The sequence below is a fragment of the Vulpes vulpes genome, chromosome 7, assembly GCF_048418805.1.
Source record: "Vulpes vulpes isolate BD-2025 chromosome 7, VulVul3, whole genome shotgun sequence".
NCBI classification, from domain to species: Eukaryota; Metazoa; Chordata; class Mammalia; order Carnivora; family Canidae; genus Vulpes; species Vulpes vulpes.
The window spans coordinates 63,445,939-63,469,661 of NC_132786.1; the positions used below are offsets into that span (position 1 = coordinate 63,445,939).

At 44.6% G+C, this 23,723-nt stretch overlaps 1 protein-coding gene across 2 annotated transcripts in view; it reads left to right on the forward strand.

The window, feature by feature from the left end:
* Nucleotides 1-23,723, forward strand: part of CSMD1 (CUB and Sushi multiple domains 1) — a 1,871,666-nt gene that overhangs the window by 1,182,943 nt on the left and 665,000 nt on the right. The gene's annotated exons all lie outside the window — the stretch shown is intronic.

Genomic DNA, 23,723 nt, shown 5'->3' on the forward strand with positions numbered 1-23,723 from the left:
AATTTCTTGTGTTTATACCTGGATAGTATTGTATTGTTGCCCATATATATTTTTTTAAGATTTATTTGAGAGAGAGAGAGTGCAGGGGAGGTTGCTAAGGGGGAAGGAGAGTGAGAATCGCGAAGCTGATTCCCCTCGAGACCAGAGCCCAATAGGGGGCTGGATCCCAGGATCCTGAGGTCACAACCTGACCTGAAATCAAGAGTCACCCATCTAAGCGACTGAGCCACCCAGGTGTCCCTCCCGTATGTTTTTAATGATAAAAGATCCTTATAAATACCATTTAAAGGATTCAACTTATTAGGGGACCCATTGAACACAATTCCACTTTCCATTTACAAGTAACAATAGTAAGACTGTGTCAGAAAGCAGGAAGCGCCCCCAAGCAAACTTCTCGTGCTTCCCCCAAATCATGACTGTGAGGATTATAGTTCACCTATGGCCACATTCCCTGAGCACTTGCCACATGCAAACCAGGACCCCAAGATAAGGAAATTATAAGAAACCCCATGTTCCGGAAACTAGTAGGTCAGAAAGACTGTTTGCACACAATCCCCATGAAAGGCAGAATGAGAAGTGAAATCGTGGTAGCCATTTCGGGAGATTTTAGTAATGTTCCAAGAAATGGCCTGAATGTGTCCCATCTAAGACACATTTTAAAACCCATAAGGCCTTCATTGTGTCCTTTTGGACAAGAAATGGAAAACTAAGAGTAATTTGCAGGGAATTAAATACAGATGGTGCTGAGGAGCACACATGGAGGTGAGCAGATTTTACTTGCCACCTGGGTCCCTGGGGCATGGGAACCTTCACAGAATGTGCCTGGCTTAGAAGGCAGGGCCAATTTTGTTTTACCAAAATGCAGTTTATCCGTCATTAAGATAATTGCCCACCTCACATTGTCTTCTGATGCTGCCAGAAAGTTCTTTCTTTTATCCTCATTCACTGCAAACACACTGCCTTCCAAGTTTTATAGGAGCCATACCAATTTGTTTCTTTTTCTTGGATCTGGGCAAGGCTGATACCAGTTTTCAGACCTGCCTCTACTTGCCTTTATCTTTTAAGGCCATATACTATGTCTATCGTCATGATTCAGTGCGTATATAATATATGAAACATATATAGAGTGAGGAAGAACACAATGGGGGTGCGAGGTGGGGTCACACAGGGACGTGTTAGGTGGGGGTATGAAATACTCCACGTGATCTTGTAGGAAAGTCTATCTGAGTCTTATCTATGTCAACCCACATCCACAGATATATATATATATTCCTTAGAACAATCATAAATTAATATTCAGAAGGCAACTGATGGACCAATAGGTTGGCAGGTAGATCAATAGAGTCATTTCTAAACCGTTGTTTGATTTCCAAAGGTCCTGATCCTGATTAATAGATAGGCATTGAACTACAGAAAAAAATCCTAGGTATCATTCTTCCAACCTGATCAGTGAATTTGGCATCTGTACCAGTGGTTGGAAGAAAGAGCAAAAGAATAAAATAGCAAATTTGAAGAGGCTCCATATTGGTAGATATAAGTAGCATTCCCTTTGTCAGAAAATTATAATAGCTTAAACATATCAGCCCCTGATAAAGAAATAAGTAAATATATGTAATAATAAATTATATATAATGACATATACATAATTACATACATATACGTTAGAGTGATGACTAGAAGACTTGCACACAATCCAAAGATATAAAACGGTGAAGAAATTCAAGAAGGATTGAATGTGGCTTAACAGTAATATATTAGAAAACATCTTCAGATTGTCTTTGACGTTCCACTCCAAGACAAAATGACTTCAGGGAGCTGCCATATTTTTACCGTCATTAACACGTAGACCTTATTTCAAAGGAGGCATCATGCCTAAGACCATACCTAAGCACACAATATACGGAAGATCGGGGTCAGTACCAGAGGTCACCCTTTTGAGAAGAAAACCTACCAAATGGAGAATGATGTCAAGAACCCTTCAAAAGAGGACAGGAACACACTTAGAAGTGTGGTAAATGTCATGTAGGAAGGCATCACATTTATTGTTTCTGGTCCAGAGGGCAGAGATATCACTAATTAAGCTACAGGTGGTCCTTCCTGCTGATTCCAGAACAAGCCTATGGGCTCAGAAGGCAAGAGATGGAGCAGTAGCTCAGGATGAGGCAGGTCCCTGCTCACAGTCTGCCATCAGCCACCCGCCTGACCCTCTGTCTGCGTGACTGCACAACCAGGAGCAGTCATGGTTTTCATCCCACAGGCCAGTGGGAACCTTCCTGGCACACATGGGGAAAATGGGCTGTTCATCTACGTCTTCCCTTTATTCTCTGCCTAGATCAAATTCCAGGGAACCTCAATTTATATTGTACTTTTGTTTCAACTAAACAAACAAACAAACAAAAAAAAAACACTGTTATTACCAACACAACTGCAAAAAAGAAAAGCATAGTAGACGAGCAATCCAGAAAATCAACAAGAAAAACAATAGTAGTCGAGAGAACGTACATAGTGTTTACCAAATGCTGTTTTGATGTCTATGCATATATTCTGTCAAAGAATCTGAATCTTGGATTAGTTGGGGGAGGAGAGGAACACCTTTTTAGAATTTTAGAAACAAAATATTAAAATATTAATATTTATATTAAAATATTATTACTAATACAATAAATTATAATAATCAATACCAATAATATCAATTAATTGTAGTTAATATCAATAGTCTTAATTAATTGTAATTAATAATTAATAGTATTATTAAAATATATTAATATTAAAATATTGCCATGCTCACTGCCTTTTACATATACTTATAGTCATATTTGTCACTTGTGGTCACTACTGAGGATATACAACCTCCATCAGTTTTCCCTGGGGTAAATATGATTACAAATTACACGGGATCCCTATAAAAATCCTATGTAATTCTAAGCTGCTAATGAAGCCTTCTGGTGATAGCTCTTGGTGACAAAGTGCTTCTCTGTTCAGGAGTCCCATGCCTCAGAAGACTTTTATAACTCCTAACAACAAAGAATATCTTCTTTTTTAACTTGGTGCTTTTCGTGGCCAGATAAACAACCACTGTAAAATGAGACTTCGACTTTCATGTCTACATTCTTTATTCTTTGAATTCTACGCTTTGTTCTTTGGCTTTTATCTCTTCAATCATGCTATCAAATTATGCCAAAAGTAGTAGTGAGCTTGATTGACAAGACTGCTCTGTAGTTGCTACTCCTAAAATATATTCGCTTTGGAAATAGCATTGTGAACAAAGAGGTGGCAAATGCAATAAAAGCCACTTGATGTATTTGCAATATCTTGTGCATATACTGGGTTCTCGTGGAATGACAGATTTATGTGGGACACATTATTTCTTTAAATCAGCTGAAAATTGAGCCCATTTTTTATATGTTGCCTCCATCATTAATTATAATTAAATAAGTGCCTTGTTAGCACAGTCATGTAGACATTTTTGATGTCTACAAGATGAATTTTTTAAAGATATATTAATATTGAACCGCAAATGCCTCTTTCCTATTAAGTAGCAATATGTGTTGAGCTCCAGTTTTACATATGTTTATCTGGCTATTTATAAAAATACAATTTTCACAAAATGAAATTTCCATTGATTTCTGAAACCAATAAATCATTTTGAGTGTTTGTAATAAAGTCCCAGTTTATATAGAGAACACCTGTCTCATAAATCAAGGGGAAACCTGACCATGGATTTAAATCTTGTGTTGACACAAATAATTAGCTCTCTTTTTAGGTGATAGCTCTATATAACCAATAATTTTACTTTTTATTTAGAGTGGCGAGCTTTATATAAAATGAGGGTGTGTGTGTTCTTAAATATATGTCTTGGAAAACTGGGAACTCGATCTTCTCAGAAAATCCAAACTTGGATGACACATATGCTTGGTCATTCTCCAATGCTCACCCGAGATACACCTGCAAAAGCTCTCCCTGAGGTGATAGACATGGGTCTGTCTCTCCCTTTAGAACAGTAATCTTGCAAAATAGTAAAGGCTGTAATCTGGAACCCAGAAGGCCCTCAATTAATATATGTTGAGGACAAGAAGGAGATTAAACCAGCTGCTTGTGGCCTCCCCGCGGCCCCCCTCCCCCCGCCGCGGACCACTGGTGGGCAGAGCTCGTGAGATGCCCTGCAGGTGGACCTTGCTCACCTCTATGACAGGGACACGGTCTACTCCTCTCAGGAGACCTTTCGGGTAGGTAGGGACACATCGAGTTTTAACCACAATAAGTTAGCGAACTCTGATCTCATACCGTCTGAATAATTCTGAAAACCTCTAACCCTCTAACAGGAAAATAGCCCCTAATATACAAAACTTCACTCAAGTCAGATACACTAGCACCTTCCCCTAAGCATGTATGTTAACTTCTCTCGGCACCGAAGATTCTTGCAAAGCGCCAACTCCAGTCCCTTAAACATTCAAAACAGATGCCAACCTGTGTGTTCCAAGCTGCTGAGTCTTGGCCTCCACTCTTCCGTCAAGTACTTTCTGCCTTGTGTGTCTTGCTGTCTCACTCTCTAAGATCTATAAGATTTATATATTTAACAACATTTACCTCACAGAATCCTTGTGGATAGCAGAAAATAAAACATCAAAAAATGAAGAGAAAGTGTAAAAGTGTCACAAGTGCTCTGCAAGCTGCACTGCCATTGGTAATCCTTCCTCGTGCTGTGTCTGCCCAGCCTAAATTAACTAGCACAGCTCTAGATCTCAAGTTTTAAGAGATATTTTTAAAAGCTCAGAAATGGGCAGGCGTAGTTGGTGGGCAGCTGAGTGGGCGCACCGCCCTCCACTCTCCAGGCATTCTCTACAACCAGCACCTAAGGCATGGGTGTCTAGAGAAAGGACGTCAACGCTTCATGCACAACTGCCAACACCATGACTCCAGAAACAACCTGAGTGTCCATCGACGTAGGCCAAAATAAGAAATTATGTATATTCATACAATGGAATATTAAGAAAAACCAAGACAATCCGAGCTGCCTCTACAAACAAGAGTGAATCTCATAGATGCAGGACTGAGGAAAGGATCCAGACACAGAAGTGTGCACGTTGCAGTGTCCATATAGATCTAAGTGTGGAGGGGTGCCTGGGCGCTCAGTCAGTCAAGCGCCCAAGTCCTGGTGTCAGCCCAGGTCATGATCTCAGCATCATGAGATCGAGCCTGCATTAGGCTCGGGGCTCAGCACAGTCTGCTTGAGCTTCTCTCTCCCTCTTCCTCTGCCTCTCCAGCTTATTCTCTCTCCTCTTCCTAAAAATGCATAAATTGGGATCCCTGGGTGGCGCAGCGGTTTGGCGCCTGCCTTTGGTCCAGGGCGCGATCCTGGAGACCCGGGATCGAATCCCACATCAGGCTCCCGGTGCATGGAGCCTGCTTCTCCCTCTGCCTGTGTCTCTGCCTCTCTCTCTCCCTCTGTGACTATCATAAATTTAAAAAAAAATAAAAATAAAAAATAAAAATAAAAATGCATAAATAAATCTCAAAAATACATATAATGATATAAATAAGAATTCAGGAATACATATATGAATTTATATGAATTTATATATATTTATATAAATATATTAAAAATATATAAATTTATATATATATAAATATATATTTATATTTATATAAAATTCAGGAATCTAAAACCTAAGTATTTAATGGGTGTCCCTTGCTGGAGGAGTATCTTACTGTGTGTGTCTGTGGATCATACTTACAAAATGTTTAAAGAAAATGCTCAGAACAAACCCTTTCCAAGAAAATGGCAAATTCTTCAGACTTTTCTGACAAACAGGGCCAGCCAAGGCTACCTAGCGAACGCCTACTCTGTGTCATGTGGCCACTGCAGGTGCACATCAGGAGCCCCCACCCGCGCACAAGGGAGGGGGCAGGACAGGGATGTCGCATACCCCGCGCAGCTCGCAGATGGCAGCGTCAGATGCGCACAGGACTGTTGCCTCTGTCCGGCGTCCTCCCTTCCAACCCTAGTTTTGCGATTGCCTCGCTGCGCTGCTCCCACTGTTGCCAACCGGAACATCTTTCTTTGGGCGCCAGTCATTCACTTGTGTAAAAGCAGAAACCCCAGCGAAGGAAGGCAGCCTGGAGGACAGCTGGGAGTCGGCGGCGGCTGCATCGGCGTCCTCAGGTTGATCTACTGAGGCGGGGAACTTGGCAGAGCGCGGGGGGAGCAGGTGCCCAAAGGATGGGGGGCTGGCGGGCACCATCAATCTGGAACACGAGGCAGTGGCTGAGGAATGAGTAGATCTGTTCATGAGGAATAAATGGGGGAGAGAGGGGGGAAGAGAGAGGAGAGGGGGCTGCAGGACAGCCTGGAGCTAGAAGGTGGTGCTGGAACGAAGCTACGGAGAAAGGAAAACAAAGCAACCGGGGCAAGGGAGGAGCTGCCCGGGGCAGCCAGGGGAGCCCTAGAGGGCCAGGGTGGCCGGGACCCCAGGATGCCGCCCGGGACCCGCAGGACCCCCACCCGCAGGAGCGGCCACCGGCTGATGCGCAGGGCCTCTGGGGACGTCGGTGTTTCCAGCCCTGGACGCCCTCTCCGTCCACCTGCGTTCCTGACTCCAGGACACTGCTGCTGCTCCGGGCCTCTATGAAGCATCTGGGATTCAGGTGTGGGGTGCATGGGGTGCGGCCGGCCCTGGGGCTGGGACACGGGACCCCAACACGGCAGGTCATGGCTCAGCCCCGGGTCCAGAAGGGAGGTCAGGGCTGCACGGTCCCCACTGCGTGTGGGTGTGGTCATGCCCCGGATGCCCCAGGAGCGGCAGGTGCACGGGCCCTGACCCCTCCGATGGGTGGGCGCCCTGGAGGAGGTGACACACAGAGAGGAAGGGCCTCTGCTCCACGGGTGGGCTCCCTGGAGGAGGTGACACCTGCGAGGAAGGGCCTCTTCTCCCATGGGCAGGCATCCTGGAGGAGGTGACACATGGCAATGGGCAAGTGCGTGGGGGGGAGCTATGGCTGGGCCAAGGACGGCCCTCCTGAGGGAGCAGCCCTTGCACTGAGGTGCCCACGGCTGGGGACGTGGGGGAGGGAGCAAAGCAGACAGAGCAGCAGGTGCCAGTCCCTGAGAGGAGCCGCACGGAGGCAAGAGGCAGAAGGGTGACAAAGCACAAGGCATGCACCAAGGCCCAATCCTTCCGGGCCCTGTGGGGGTGTCAACAGGGTGCTGGGTTAGGCCCAAGGGGAGGCTTCGCAGCACCAGGAGTGGGAAGGTGCCTTGTCTGACGTCCTTTCTGAGCACGTCATTAGAGATCCTCCATAGAGATGCGGCTCGGTGCACTCACGCTCGGTCCCCTGGGGCGCGTGGCCGTCCCAGCGAGGTCGCGGGTGGGCATGTGCTTCCTCCTGCCTCCTCTCTAATCTTGGTTGTTTGGCCACAGCCTGAGATACGGAATGGGTCACAGGCCTGGAAAATCACGCCTCCTGCTCTATAACGTCGAGGGCGCACCTGAGCTAGAGGGCTCGGTTGAGGGGACCCTACGGGGGTCACCGGCCTGCGGGGCTGCCATGCTGGCTCAGGTGATTTGCACCTTTAATGCTCTCGTTGGTCCAAACAGCCATTTGGCCAAAAGTCTTTACCTACTGCACTGCCTGGTCTTGGCCTGGTCGTATGACGTGCCCTGCGTGGCCTGTAAACAAGGGTACGCAAAACAGGTGTGAGTTTGCGTGTCTCTATTCACAAGATATTTAAAAACCCCAAAGGTTAAAAAAAAAAAGAAAAAGAAAAAGAAAGAAAGAAAAAGAAAAAAGAAAAAAAGAAAAAATCATTTTCAACAGCTGTTTGGAGTCTACTAAGGATCCAACGAAGAGAATGGGCTCAAACGTCAATAGCAAATATTTTGAGTAAACATCGAGGGTAATTTCTTGCTAATGTTGAAATAAAAGAACATATTTCTTGAGGAAAGTATGCAGCGTCACTCATCGGAGACGTTGAATTAATAGATAAGAGTCCTCACCCCGAGGCAGCCCTAATGGGGTAAATGAACTTTTGAGTATGTTCCAGGCTTTTGATGTAAATCAATGCATTCTCGCCTATCGATTTATTTTAAGGTCTGGTTGGAGATGCGAGCACAGGATAAATCTTAGTCATCGGGTGTGAAACCACTTAAAGTAAAACCTTCCTTTTGCTAAGCGTCACAACGTGGTTCACCCTGGAAGACTGGGAGGCAACCGTGTTACTTGGGAAACCGCGGCTCCCTAAGACAGACCCGCAAGTGGCAGCGGCAGGTGGATGGGACAGGCTCACACTCGGGGCCGTGGCCCTCCTCTCAGTGGTCACCGGCTAAAGGCGCCTCCAGCCCCACCCGGGGACACACACCCTGGAAGCGACCCCGGGGGGCTGCAGTCGCCCGAGCCAGTGGCCGTGGGGCCGCCTGCCTCCTGCAGGAAATCGGGCACATGCCTCCAAGGATATGCACAGCCCTCCCCGTGGGTGCACGTGTGAGTGTGAATCGGGTGGGAAGCCACGGGGAGCGGGAGACGCGCGCCAGGCCGCGGCCCACTAGGTCCGTGCACCTGCAGACGGGGCTTCCGCAAATCGCCCCGGAGCGTGGCAAGCCAGTGGCCACCGACTCACCTGCAAGGTCTTTCCTTACCACCACGGGTCCTGGGGGCATCCTCCGAGGGACCCTTGCATCTGGGAAAGGGTCCCAGTGCCGGTTCCTCTAAAGGAGCCCCGCTGGCCGCCGCCGTGACCCCCGGGAAGGCCTGGCTTCCAGCGTGGAGACCTCGGGTTCTTTGCACCGTGCTTGTGCACGATTCACGAGCCTGAGAATGTAGAGGGGATTCGGCCAAGGCCGTACGAGCTATGAAGCACAGAGCTCTATCTTCCCACTCGTGTTTTGAAATCCACCTTGAAACGAAGAGGAGCTGAGTTCTCACCATGCGCATTTCCAGGGCCGCGATCCGGTTTATTGTTACCGTTTTCACTTACGGGTTATATTCATGAGACCATGAAGAGCCACAGCCTATGGATGCGGGCGGTCCAGGCAGCCCGGGCTCTCCTGCGAGCGCCTCCCTCTTACCTCCTGGAGTGCCCTGAGCATTTAATCTCCGGATCTTCACACCTGCCCAGAGGAAGGCCAGGTAGCAGCTGCGGCTCTGGTTGATTCGTGCGTTTGCTACAAGAGGTGCTCAATCTATATATTTTTTTTCAATTTATTTTCAAATGCCGTCCCTGAATATATTTCAAAGAGCTGTATCTGACCAGCTGTAGGTGACTCGTTATTGGACATACCACTAAATTTTATAGAAATACGCAGCGAAACGAATATGGATGTGCTTCCTTCTAGAGAAATGTGTACAGGCCTTTAGGATACTGATGTCGATATGTGTTTGTGAGTCACCCACTCTGCATTTTTAATCCGGTGGTAACTTTCCTTGGCTGTATGCGTTTGGTTTCATTTGGTTTTGGTTTTGGTTGTTACTGTTTTTTTTTTTTTTTCCTTCCAAAATGTTCAAAAGATTTCCAGGTTAATTCTTCTCATGTTATAAAAGCCCCTGTACTCCCCCAGCCCAGGGTTCAAATCTGGTCGTGCCAGGTTCCTGGGTAAACCTGCAAAGCATGCACCAAAGCTCCCAGAGATAAGTCTCCAGCCTTCCCTTTCAAATTCATCTTTTCTTTTTTCTTTTCTTTTCTTCTTTTCTTTTCTTTTCTTTCTTTTCTTTTCTTTTCTTTTCTTTTCTTTTCTTTCCTTTTTCTTTTCTTTTCTTTCTTTTCTCTTCTCTTTTCTTTTTTTTCTTTTCTTTTCCTTTTTAAAGATTTTATTTATTTATTCATGAGAGACCCAGAGAGAGAGGCAGAGACACAGGCAGAGGCAGAAGCAGGCTCCATGCAGGGAGCCCGATCCCAGGACCCCCAAAGACAGACGCTTTGAGCCACCCAGAAGCCACCCAGGAGCCCCTCAAAGTCATCTTTTCATCCACATTCTAGACACCCCCTTATAGAAACACTCAGTGCACCCGGATGCATCATCCACTCTCCACCCTGGCCCTCATTCCCATCACCAGCGGTGGCCTCTCTGGTCTTTGTCATCCTTCCTCTTCGAAGAAGCCTTCCCAGCCTCCCTGGTCAGCAGCAATCATGCATCCATTGGTACCCGCACAACACTCAGCCTTTCCTTACAACTTTTGTTTGAACCTTTATTGCAGGAAACGTTGACAAATAAAACTGTAAATGTTTGAAGTGTGCCTTACGATGATTTATTTGCACAGTATGAAAGGGTCTCCCCCAATAACTAATGAAAATACATCCAGAACCTCACATACTCAACTTCTAAAAAATTTTTTTTGACAACATCATTTAAGTTCTATTCTCTTAGCGAATCTAAGTTGTACAGTACAGGACGCCTGGGTGGCTCAGCGGTTGAGCATCTGCCTCGGCCCAGGGCGGGACTCTGGGGTCCTGAGATCGAGTCCCACACCGGGCTCCCTGCATGGAGCCTGCTCCTCCCTCTGCCTGTGTCCCTGCCTCTCTCTCTGTGTCTCTCATGAATAAATAGATAAAATCTTTAAAAAAAAAGTCATACAACACAATGTCATCAGCCGTAGTGGGTACACATTAGATCCTCAGACCTAACTCATCTTAGGACTGAAAGGATGTACTTTCGACCAACCTCTCATGACTTCCTCCACCCACAGTCCCTGGGAACCACTTTTCTATCGTCTACTCTCTGTTTCTGAGTGTGACTTTTTTCTTTTTTTTACCATATACGTCCATCACACAATTGCTTGCCGCACAGTTGTACATGAGGATGGTAAGGCTGCCATTTGGGTTTTCAAGAGCAGAGCGCATTGGAGTTGCATCCAGCACCCCACAGAGTGATCTGCAGGGGAAGGCTCACTTCCTGTTTGTTGAGTGAATAGCGTGAGGCCCAAATAAGTAAGTCAAACCCCCGAGAAGAATATTCTGCTCCGCGTCCCCTGAAGCAGTAGCACGGGATGTGCAGGGACATGGGCACATGGAGCCTGAGCAGTGCTGCAACCTGAGCAAGCTTCTCGTGTCTTCCGACGTCTGTGCCTCCATCTCCCCGACAGCCCCACAGCTGCCCTGTGGGCCGGTCACGGTCATGGGTCATCCTCAACGGGGAAGCTGCATGAGGACCGTGCTCCCGGGGCGCCAAGCCAGGCTGCTTTAGCTAGTGGCGTGTGTGTGTGTGTGTGTGTGTGTGTGTGTGTGTGTGTGGCCCACGCAGGGGCTGGCTCGGAGCCCCCAGGTTCCCGTGGCCTCACTGTTGCTCCCCAGCCCAGCTGCAAGTCTCGGCATCCCCAGGAGGTGCGGGGCCTGGGGCCGTGGGAGCCACAGCCACAAAATCACAAGTAAGTCTTCTGAGGGAGAAAGCTGGTCGCTTGTATCAGGAGGGCCCCGGAGCTCCCTCCCTCTGATGTTCCAAGCAGTGCCCTGAGGGGGGGTGGGCGGCTCGGCGGGTGCTCTGGTGCCTCCATGCCCCAGGGGCAGGAGTGGAGCCTGTAAGCCCACGATGACGTGCAGACGGCTCTGGGGGATGTGCCGCCGCCTTTGGGCCCCAGAACATCCCTGGGTGGTGGTCGTGCACCTTCTGACCCTGGACGCCTGTGACTCTGCACGGAGCCTGACGGGGTGCTCTGCAACCAGGTGGGTGCAGTAACTATCTCACGATGCGTACGTGTATCAAAAACATCAAGTCGTGCACCTTGGTTTTGTTTTTTATTTGTCAATTATGTGTCAATAAGGCTGGGGGTGGATCAAGGTAAAAACAAAGAACTAAAATTGAAGTTGGAGTCGAATTCACTCAACAATTTGTTGAATTCACTCAACAAATATAGACCAAATGGCCTTTTTTTCTAACACTAAGCAATCGAGTTCCTCTTCATGCTAAGTTGATTGTGCTTACATACGTCTAGCCACCTTTATGGTAAGACTGCCCGGATAAGTAGAACATTTTTTTTTATATATAATTCACTAAAAACATAGTATTACAGATATCTTTTTCATTATTACCTTTTTTCAGAAAATTGCAATATTTATCTCTGACCAGTAAGTAATTGACTCAGCTTAAAAGCCTTAACCAGGTCAACATTAGAGATCTCTTGCTTCTAATCGTCTACAGGTTGGAATGGTTGTGAAGACCAGGATATCGCACTTTCCTTAATTCAGCCATCAGTCTTGCCTGTGTATTAATGACAGCTGGAAGCTTTTAGAAAGCACCCAGATATTATGCTTCTTGTGATTTAGGCTGAGGACTACCATGACTTTTTTTGAATTCTTTAAAGCTTTCTTTAGATCATTCCAATGTGGAGCCAGAGTTAGCAGGATGATGTGAGCTACCTATAAGAGTTCTGAGACAATTGCCCCCCCCTTCTCCATGGGGGATGTTCCAAGAACCCCAGCAGATACCTGCAACTGGGCAGTATTGAGTCCTGTATGTTCCTCTACATGCACACCCATAATAATAATCTTTAGTTGTAAATTAGGCGCAGTAGGAAACTAGCAATAACTCATAATAAAATAGGACAATTACAACAATATAGTGTAATAAAAGCTACGTGAATGTGGTGTCCTCTCTCTCTCTCTCTCTCAGACTATCTTGTTGTCCTGTACTCCGCCTTCCTCCTGTGCTGCTGATAGGAGATGATAAAACACCTACTTGATGAGGCGTTCTGGTGTAGAGTTAGGCTATGGTCGGCCCCTGATGCTGTGTCAGAAGGAGAATTGTCTGCTTCCAAACCACGGTTCACCATGGGGGGCATCTGGGAATGTGGAAAGTAGAACCCCAGATAAGGGGGACTGCTGTTCTAGTTCTACAATTTACCTCACCACCGGTAAACATCAATGCTTTAGCAGGTGATGCCTGTTGCATAATATTTTGAAATTCAAAATTAAAAATCTAACTGTTACATATATATACACATATATAAAGATATATATATTAAAATATATATACATATGTTAGAAATCACCTTGGTGTATGAAGAACAAATATACTGCTTTATTACTAACTGAAAAAAGTAATTATTTATTTTTTATTTGCTTAATAATTTATGGGAATGGCAGGCACAAAATGTTACCTATGAGCTCATTTAATTGACGTCTTAATTTTTTTTAAGATTTATTTATTTATGTTAGAAAGAGAGCGTGCATGTACAGGTGAACACACGTGTGAGTGGTGGGGAGAGGGGCGGATCTCAAGTGGACTCCCCGCTGAGTGCAGAGCCTGGCTCGGCTCAATCTCAAGACCACAAGATCATGACCTGAGCCAAAATGAACAGTCTGACGCCTATAGCCAACTGAGCCACCAGGTGCCCCATCTTGTTAGTATTTTTAAATCATTCTGTGTAGTCCTACAAACTCTCTATCATCCCCATTATTTTAACTTTTAGTCTTTAGGATGACTTAAAACATAACAGCTTATATTGGTTAATTCAACCTTTAATGCAAAGGTACAAAGATTCATATTTTTCTCAATTTTTTTTGTTAGAATGTTCTCTTCTTTGTTCTAAGTAATTTCTCTTTTTCGTTTTCCAAATAATCCATATGCAATTCCAAATATAGAGACCAAAGTTTATGAAATAGGTTATATTAATGAATGCCAGTGTTAACCTCAAACCTGTATTAGTTGCTATCACATATTTAAATAAATATGGTATCTAACTGATAAGAAACATTTATTTATTTATTTATTTATTATTTTTATTTGCAAACACATTTAAAATCTAATTTAACTGGGTAACTTAAACATACACTTAAAAAAAAAAAAGCCTTGCTTGTCATATGATAAATATAAATTGTATAAATGTATATAGTGTAAATATGGGGTGCAAAAAATAACTCACTGTCTCTGCCTATAGGGGTTTATAATTTAATTAGTAGCTCTCAATATATATTTGGGTCAGATTCCTTATTGAAAATTTAATACGAGTTATGGACTTAGGTTCGTACATACCAGATTTCATGTACATTTTTGTGAATTTCAGGTTTGCTTGAAATCCTAGAGGTTATATAGATTTCAGATTAAGAATCATATCCATAGGGACACCTGGGTGGCTCAGTGGTTGAGCATCTGCTTTCAGCCCAAGGCGTGACCCCAGGGTCCCAGGATCAAGTCCCACATGAGGCTCCCTGCATGGAGCCTGCATCTCCCTCTGCCTGTGTGTCTTACTCTCTCTCTCTCTCTCTCTTTCTCTCTCTCTGTGTCTCATGAATAAATGAATAAAAATCTAAAACAAATCATATCTATAGAAATTACACTACTGCTTTTAGTTACTGTTGGATCAATAAGTAGACCAATAGACAGATGGAATTTCTGATAGGTAGATAGAGGTAGATTAGGCGAATTTGAAGGGGACAAGAATGTGTTTTGTGGGTGAAGCTGGGAAGAAAGGGGGGAATCCATCTTGAAAGGGCAGTTTGAGAGGAAAAAAAAATCATGAGTGCTTGGTAAAACTTGACTTCCATTTGACATTTGTGGAAGGTAATGATGGAAAAGTATGTGTTGGCCAGAATGTGACTGACATTATAAAGAACCTGATCTTTGTAATTGAGGTCTTTGGAGGTAGCCGAAGGACACCTCAACAGGGTTTGACCTCTGAGAGAGAGGGTAAGTTAGAGGAAGGAGCCTGGTGTTGCTGCAAATATACTCAAGGACTGTAGGGCACACGGCTCTTTCTGAAGACGACCATCCATCCAGGGAATAGAAATTCAGCATAGTGTTCCTGTCCTAGTTGGCAGCTTAGGCGATCCTTATTATTTTTTATTATGTGAGAAGTTACCCACCTGCACTCTGACGCACTGAGAAATCAGGTCTAACAAAGTTAATCCTAAAGTCGCTCGATGCATATGGTTGAAATCAATCTCCCTACCTCGAAGTGTAAAACAGATGAGAACTGAATCTCCCTGTGTTTGTTCATGTCCGGGGTACAACCACTATCACGTCTATCAAGAAATGTGATGATCCAGTGATGAGCAGGAGAGCAGGGTTCGACCCCTAGCCACGTAAGTCCCCTGCCATACCAGCCTCCTCTCTCACCCCTCCCTGTCACACCCCTTGGCCCACCGCTTCCACCCCCTGAATCCCTGCTTTGCTGCCCACAGCCTCCCAGCTGCCAAACCTGTCTCCTCCACTTATACCTTCTCTACCTTCTTTGTTTCTGCTTTCCCTCTTGCTCCGCATCAGGGCTGTGGATGGGGTATTGCCCTCACACTCCCTCTCTGCTCTCCCTACTGGGCGTGTCCTTCCAGAGCCTTGGAAGGTGGTGCTCAAGAGAAGATATTTTTGCTCCTCTTCTTCTTCAATTCCTTTGTGCCAGTAGACACCCCTGGGTGTTGCTTGGTTCACTTGGCCTCTCTCCTCCACTGTATGCAGTGGGACCTACACCCCGAGGCCCTAAATGTGTCTCTGCATCTCTGCCTCAAGTCCCAACACCTTGTCCTCCTCCTTCTGTCATTCCCATAATCGCCCCTCCCTCCTCCTGCCATCTGTGACTCGAATAAACCCTCCGGGTTCTCTGTCCTGTGGTAGTGTCTCCTGCTTCTGAGAGCTTCTATGGAAACTGCTCTGTCTCCACCCCAGTCACGCGGCTCTTGAGCAGCACTGCCTTGTACCGTTGATGACCCCTTCAGCTTGCACTGCCTGATGTGGAAGCCGCTGGCCACATGGGGCCGGTCTAAATGGAGGTGAGCTGCAGGTGTAAAATACACTAGGGTTAAAGGCACTATGGAAAAGAAATATTACTCTAAGTCATTATATCTTAAAATGATATTTTTATCATTTTAAAGATTTTTTTGAACCTTTTTAATGTGCCCGCTAGGAAATTTTAAATTACCTAGGTGGTCCCACCTGTGGTCCCTATTTTACCTCTATTGACAGTGCTATCATATGTCATTTTAGCTTCACACTGACATTGGGAGGGCTGTTCCAAGAGGACCATTCTCGAGATCTTCTCCTACCAGTTCCTAACGTCTGAAAACCTCATACCAAGGATTGGGTCTGGGTTTAACATTTTGGCTAATAAAGCACAATCTCTGCAAGTCATGAAAGTTGCCACTTATTCTTCAGCATGAATGAGTTTTCTCACTACTTTCTTGGAAGTAAACCAAAAATAGGGATCATATGATATTTCCCACTGATTAGAGAGAAAGAATAATACCAAGAAAGAGAGATCTCAGCTAACAAAAATGGATTATTATTATTTTTTTAATCCTCAAGATTGCCTTGGACCAGTCTTTGACATCCTGATTCAAAGCAGCCTGTAAGAGGCCCTGATGCTACCCAGTAGATCGTCAGAATTGCAGTTTCCTCAGTTTCAGTTTTTTTAAGGTCGAGTATGGTGACCAATACCAGTTTTCCAAGAGAGAATAATAATGGACAATTGCCACCTGCAGCAGACCCGGCACCTCGAAAAGAAGAAAACTATGTGCAATAGTGTGGGGAAAACGCCATATTGAGGATAACTCAAAATCAGTATTTAAAACCAAAATCTTTGTGTTTGATAAAAGTAGAAGAGCTTCATCCAGCACAACCAACTTCTGGACTCTTACTGTTGATGAGGAGGAAAGGGTCTGTACTACAAATGACTGGCTCCCTACCTATGATGACCTCAGTTGAGGAAGCTTAGCCAACTTAGGCTTCCCACAAATTTAATCCTTATTGCAAAATAGGTGATAGGGTTATTGCTTTTCTTAGAATGTTAAATATATTTATTTAAGTTTATTTTTTTTTTTTGTACTTTCTGGGTAAATGTTTCTTAGAAAATCCCACTTGGTTTATAACGCTTTTTAATGTATAGAAATGCTCTGAACCAGGACATGAAGCAAAGATGCCACTGTAGTCATTAAAGTCATTATTGAAAGTTTTTGAAAGGTCAGTTACTATGGAGAACTAAAATCATTAAAAAAAATTAAATTCAATGAAACTTACTACCTTTGTTGTATTTGTTCAATCTGTGACAAAGGAGCATTTTGTAAGTGGCTCTATGCTTTGCAAATCCCTTTCTATTTCATTGGTTCATTCAATGATACCCAGAAGAGTCCAACGGAATTTTAATTACAAATGTAACGAAGAAAAAAAAAAAAAAAACAAATGTAACGAAGATAATGCAGAATTTGCAGAATTTCGGATTAGTTTTTCTCTCGTTTTTTAGAGAAAAAGTCATTATTACTTAAAGACTGCAGTCAGCATTATTTACCTCCTGAGATTCTTCAGCGTATCTACTTCTCTGAATCACCCCCTGGTGTAAAATGTCCACAGTATTTGTTGCTAAGAAAATTGAAAATATTTTAACATTATACCTTGAACTCACCTGGTTACGAAACCTATTGCTATTGTCTTGATAAGTATGGATCAATAACTTAAAACTTAATAATACACATTGCACCAGGGTCTTTTCAAAATGCCTTTTTCAAATCCCTGATATGATTTGCAATTTTCTTTGCCTAGGAAACTCTATTTTCAGAGTCATTTCTTGTGAAATAAAGTTTTAACTCAAATGATTCTTTAGGGATTACTCTTCAGGTTTTATTTCATTAGCTATTTTTAATCTGATTAGTTCTAGGCTGGAAGCTTATAGTTTTGAACGTTCATATAATTTTCTTAGCAACAAGTATTCAAGGAACAGAGAGATGAAGTCCTTCGTGGTATTTGGGCTAGAGTTTAAGTGACAAGAGTTGAAAATTTGAACCAAAAAACCCACAATTAATCGAGAGCCCACAGAAATTTCAGTTGTTCTAGCTATAGTAAGGAATAAATGTCGTTCTTTGTTTCGTCTAGATATTGAGTTGTGTTTTACAGATGATGAATAGGAAGTGTATGGGTAGCAAACTTAAAGTCACTCTCAAAAAAGATTAGCTTAAACACAGCTAGGGGAAAACACAAAGATAATAAATCCTACTTCCACTAACAATAAAAATATATCTCTGCAATAAACATTACAGTCTTTTCCCATTCCGTTGACTGAAGCTCTACTTTATTATGTTGGATCCAAGATGAGCTTGTTTGCACATAGTTATCTCCCCAAGGAGGATCACAGATTTGGCAGCGATGGCTCTGTCCTTGCCCGCGCTCTGCGCTCCACGCCTGGCGGGGTCCGAGCGTCCATGAAGTACCCTGATGGTACTTGTTGATCTGATTTCAGACACTCCTCTTCCCCCAGATGTTAAGACTCTGTCATGCGTCTCATTTCCTGCCTGCCCCTCTTCCCTGGGCTGCTGTGCAGAGGCAGAGTTCTAGAACCTTCTCCAGGATCGGCCTGTGCCTTTCCTGAGGTGATGAGCAAAGACAGTAGGAAGAAAGGGAAAGAAGAAATATGGGGCCTTGCAGGCATTAAAGTTTGCATTCATTAACTTTGTAAAATTAATGTAAATAATTTAAAGTTAATATGACCCTCCGGGCGTGGGCTCACGGTACAGGAGCTGGGCCGTCTGTCCATCCGGCCCGGGGCTGCAGACTCAGCAAGCATGTTCGCTCTGACGGCTGTAGCCTGGTGCCTGGCAGCCAGCTGAGCTTTCTGCACACGGAACCAGGCCTCCGGAGGGCGGTGTGGCAGCACAGATGGGGCTCCAGGGTGACAGGAGCCGGAGGGCTGCGTCCTGGGCCCGGGCCACCTCGGAGGCTGCAGCTACCAAACTGTGTTTGCAACTTCAAATCGAGGAGCCCCGTCAGCAAGAGGTCGATGCCGGGTAGGAGAGCCCGGCCCTGTCCCGCCACCCCCCAAACCTACGCACGCACAGGTCGCAGCACCCCCCACCTCCCAGGTGGGCCCGGGACAGGTGCACGTAGGCCCGGCCACGCAGTGGAGACAGGAGCCTGGAGAACCCGGCCGAGGGAGTGGGGAGGGAAGCTGCAGGTGCCCCGGCCTTGGGGGTGGGGGGGGGACAGGCAACTGGAGACGCCGGCCTCCTGGACTCCACACGAGAGGCCTGCCCTCCCCACTCATACTGCTGGGGGCCCCGGCACTGGGGGGTCTGGACATGGCCAGGAATGAAGACAGGTGAGGCTGCCCCACCGCCCCCGGCAGGAGAGACCGTGCCCCCGCCCCAGGCCTGCTGGGCCAACGATGACCTGGCACCGTGCACCCTGGCTTGAGCACCCAGAAGACGGGCTGCCCACCCCTGTCGTCTCCACGCACTTTCTCCTTTGCAGGCTCCTCAGTGCTGAGCCCAGCCCAGAGGCCCATCAGTCCTGCTTCAGGCACCATAGCCTGGCGCACAGCCCGGATACCACCCATGTGCCTGCTGGGCCCTGGCCACTTCCCCGGGCCTTGCCCAATGCGCGCCCGCAGCCGGCCCCTGCCGTCATGCACACCCTTGCAGATGACCCTGCAGTCAAGTGCGTGCTCACGACTGGCCCCATCACCACGGACACCTGACACTTGCTCTAATCCCTCATCGCTGGACCTGGGGGCGCTGCTGAGGTCCCCAACAGCTCCCCCAGACACCAGGCGTGCCCCTCAGCTCTTGCTCCCAAGCAAGCAGCACGCAGTCGGTGACACCGTAGACCAGAGCTATTTAAACAGGTGGGGCAGCGTGCCCCCCACATACCCATGGAGCCACAGTAGGCTCCAGCGCGCAGCCCTGGCAAGCGAACTCTCTCCTCGAGGAAGCCAGTCCTCAAAGTCTGGAAAAGAAGAGGCTTCTGCAAGCACGGGACGCCTGTGCCAGACTCCAGGGCACAGAGAATCAGGGAAAGATGACGCCGCCACACAGATAATACACGTCCAGTAACAACCTCAAAGCAGTTGGAGATGTATGAACAGACTGACGGAGGATTCAAATCATCATTATGAAGAAGCTTAGTGAGCTGGAAGAGACAGAGATAAACCCTCCAACAGAATTAGGAAAACAACACAAGAAAAAAATGAGCAGTTCAGCAGAGACATAAAAAAAAAAAAAAAAAAAAAAAAAAAAAAAACATAAAAAAAGAACCAAACTGAAAATCTGGCGATGAAGAAAACAATGACTGACCTAAAAAATGCAAGAAGTTTTTCTTTCTTTCTTTCTTTCTTTCTTTCTTTCTTTCTTTCTTTCTTTCTTTCTTTCTTTCTTCTTTCTTTCTTTCTTTCTTTCTTTCTTTTCTTTCTTTCTTCTTCTTTCTTCTTTCTTTCTCTTTCTTTCTTCTTTCTTTCTTTCTTTCTTTCTTTCTTTCTTTCTTTCTTTCTTTCTTTCTTTCATTTTCTTTTTTATTAAGATTTATTTGCTTATCTTTGAGAGAGCACGAGTGAGCAGGAGCCGGGGGAGGCGGGGCAGAGGGAGAGACAACTGGAGCCGACTCAGCGCTGAGAGTGTGCTGCGGGGCTCCATCTCACTACCCGAGATCACATTCTGAGCTGAAACCAAGAGTCAGACACCTACTCAAGGTACCACCGGTACCTGTGCAAGAGAGTTCCTACAGCAGATTGGATCACACTGAAGAAGAAGCAAATGCCTTTGGAAAATGTCCGAACCAACTGGAGGTGTGGGAAAAGGTGCTCAGCACCAGTGGTCATCAGGGAGAGTGAGTCAAACCACCACGAGATGTCACCTAGCACCTGTGCATGACCTCAACTATCTGCGTGATCTTAAAAAAAAAAAAAAAAAAAAAAAAATTTAAACAGTGATTCTCCTGTAACAGAGAATAGAATGGTGTTTGCCAGGGGCTGGCGGTGGAGAAATGGGGTATATTGATCAAAGAGGACAAACTCTCACCTGTGTATGAATAAGCTCTACAGCTACAGTAACTCTAGTTAATAATAGGTGTCATGCACCTGGAACTTCCTAAGAGAGTAGATCTCCAGGGTCCTTACCACACACACTTAATGCTCTGAGATGATGGATGTATCAGCTAGCTAGACCGTGACAGTCATTTCACAATGTATGCACACACATCAAAACATCACCTAAATGCATGCAGTTTTAAGTATGATCAGTCTCCAATATAGATGGAAAAAGCCTTAAAATTAACTTTTATCTAAATAAAAAAGTTAAATAAATAAATAAATAAGTAACTGTAGAGTTAGTCCCCACTCTTCCGAGGTTAAATCTATTTAAGTGAATTATATATATATATTTCCTTTATATCTGTGAAATATATATATTTATACAAAAATATAATTACACTATAATAAAATGTATCTATGGAATTTGTTAATCTGAACAAGTTTGAACGTGCCTCTTGTGTCTGCTTATACGTCCACTATCCAAGGCCAGAGGGAGAATTACGGAGGCTTTAGAGATTTTTAGAAGATAGGATATTAATGTCATCGGTAATTGGTAAGCATCACTTACCAATACCTATTTTATTTTTTTAAAAGATTTTATTTATTTATTCATGAGAGACCGAGAGAGAGAGAGAGGCAGAGACACAGGCAGAGGGAAAAGCAGGCTCCATGCAGGGAGCCTGATGTGGAACTCGATCCGGGAACTAGGGGATCATGCCCTGAGCTGAAGCCAGATGCTCAACCACTGAGCTACCCAGGTGTCCTTTTTTTTTTTTTTCAATATATATTTTACATAAAGAGAAAGACGGCATCATCACACCAGCACATCGGTCGTGTTTTAGAATGTCCACCCCATTCCCATTGACTGTCTTCATTAATGCCACTTGAATCTCTCTTTGGCATTAGCATTGACGACCAGACTAGCACGTCTTTTGTACCATCTTGTGAATTCAAAGTCTGACCTTGCTCTATCACGTTATCTAAGGCTCGTTTTCTCAAAGCTCGTGCTGAGTGGCTAGTCTCATCTGACAGTGTTTTGCTCCCTTCCCACAACTGAGCATACAGTTCCAGAAAGGGGCCTGCTTATTCATCTTTGTCTGAAAGATTGATACTTGCATTTCTGATCGTCATGATCAAAATTCAGATTTAATAATACATTCAGTATAGGTATTAACTTCAAGTATAACCTCAACGCAAGTTTGAAAGAAATAAAACTTGTGATATCCACCATGCATATTTTATGACAAGACTATGCAGTTATCAAAGGCCAGGCCCTGTGTGTGCACATTGTAAGATGTATTGAAATGTGAACAAAACAGGGAAAAACACCTAAGACTGTTTTCTCCTTGTAAGTATGGGATTCATTTTTCCTTGTAGGACTCTCTCTGTCTCTCTATCTCTCTGTTTCTCTCCATCTCTTTAAAAATCCATTATTATGTTAGAGCAGGTTTAGGTTCACAGCAATAGTGAGCAAAATGAGACTTCCCATGTACCCTCTGTTCCTGCATGTGCACGGGCCCCCGCTATCAACATCCCCCACAAGATGGAACCTTGGTTATAACTGATGAACCTACACTGACACATCATCATCACCCATGATCCTTGTTAGAGTTCATTCTTGGTGTGGAACATCCTGTGGGTTTCGCCAAATGTATAACAACCTGTACCCGCCACTAAAGCATCCTGTAGACACTAGGTTCACCGCCCTGAACATCCTCTGTGATCTTGTTTTGAAACTGTAAAATTCACAACTTTATCAAAATTCCTTCTATGTTTATTGAACTCAGAGAACAAAAGAGGCAACATTTTTGTACACATAGCCAAAAATGTGTTTAATAAAGAAATGTGTACATTAGCGTCTGTATGATGGTAATGGAAAGAGACTATAGTAATCATTTACCTTCATGTTTGAAACGCATAAATACCAGCAAGGGAGAAATGGCTCACCTGCTCCTCATTAGTTTGTCACAGTGTTCTGCAAGCTCTTGCAGGTTGTTTAGCTGTTTCTGATAAAAATTTCCCTCGACAGTCATCTACCTGTAGTATTAAGAAGCAACATCAGAGTGCAAGGAAAGTCTCACTTTGCAAAGATTAACTATTTGGCTGGCGTGACACTAAATGGATTATGTGTCTTTAGTTTCAAGACTACCATCTCAGCTACTTTTTTTTTTTTAATTTTCTCCTTTGATTTCAAATGCTGTCATGCAAATATAGGAGGTGAGGTGAATGCTGGCCAAGAATCTTTATTTAATATCATTGCCTAAAATTGGAAGTCAGAGACCTGAAGAGAAGAAACACTCATGGATTTTCCTGGACAGTGTAAAGAGATTGTGGGGCATCCAAAGTAGCTTAGGAAAATCTTAGTAAGCAAGAGGGCATGTTGTATTGGCAGCATTTTGAATTGACTTAAGGGGAAATGTGCCATTCTGTACAAGGATGTTGGGAAAAAGAAATCAGGAACAGTGTAAGTGAAATATATTAAAAGCCATAGAGAGGGTATGGCCACAGGCACAACAAAATGATGTCATTTAAAAATTCTAGTGTAACTCCTCCATTTAATGGTAAAATCTAACTTTTTTTTTCTAAAATAGTTCTACAAATTAAAAAAAAAAAAAACAATTTTCCATGAGGGATGAGATTTAGAAGGTCAAATTAGGAAAATTAGGTTCACAGCAAGATGATACTTTTTCCTCCTGGAAGAAAATCACACCAGTGTACTACCTTCTCGAGATAAACACACAGGTCATTACCACTAATCGGCTTATCGCTAGAGAGCAAAAAAAATCAATGATTATTTCTATAGATAGCCATTGTTTGTGATAAGGACAGCCACACACGGGTGCAATTTTTATTAAAGCAGCAGTCCCTGTCCCCATCCAATGGAAGGTCATATTATTTAACACAAGTAATTCAGAGAATCGGATCCTGGGAGAAAAGGTCTCGGGTGATCATCCCACACAGTGCTTCGTAGAGAACACCCCGCTATGACCCAGAGCACTTCTCGCCCTGTTCCTCCACTC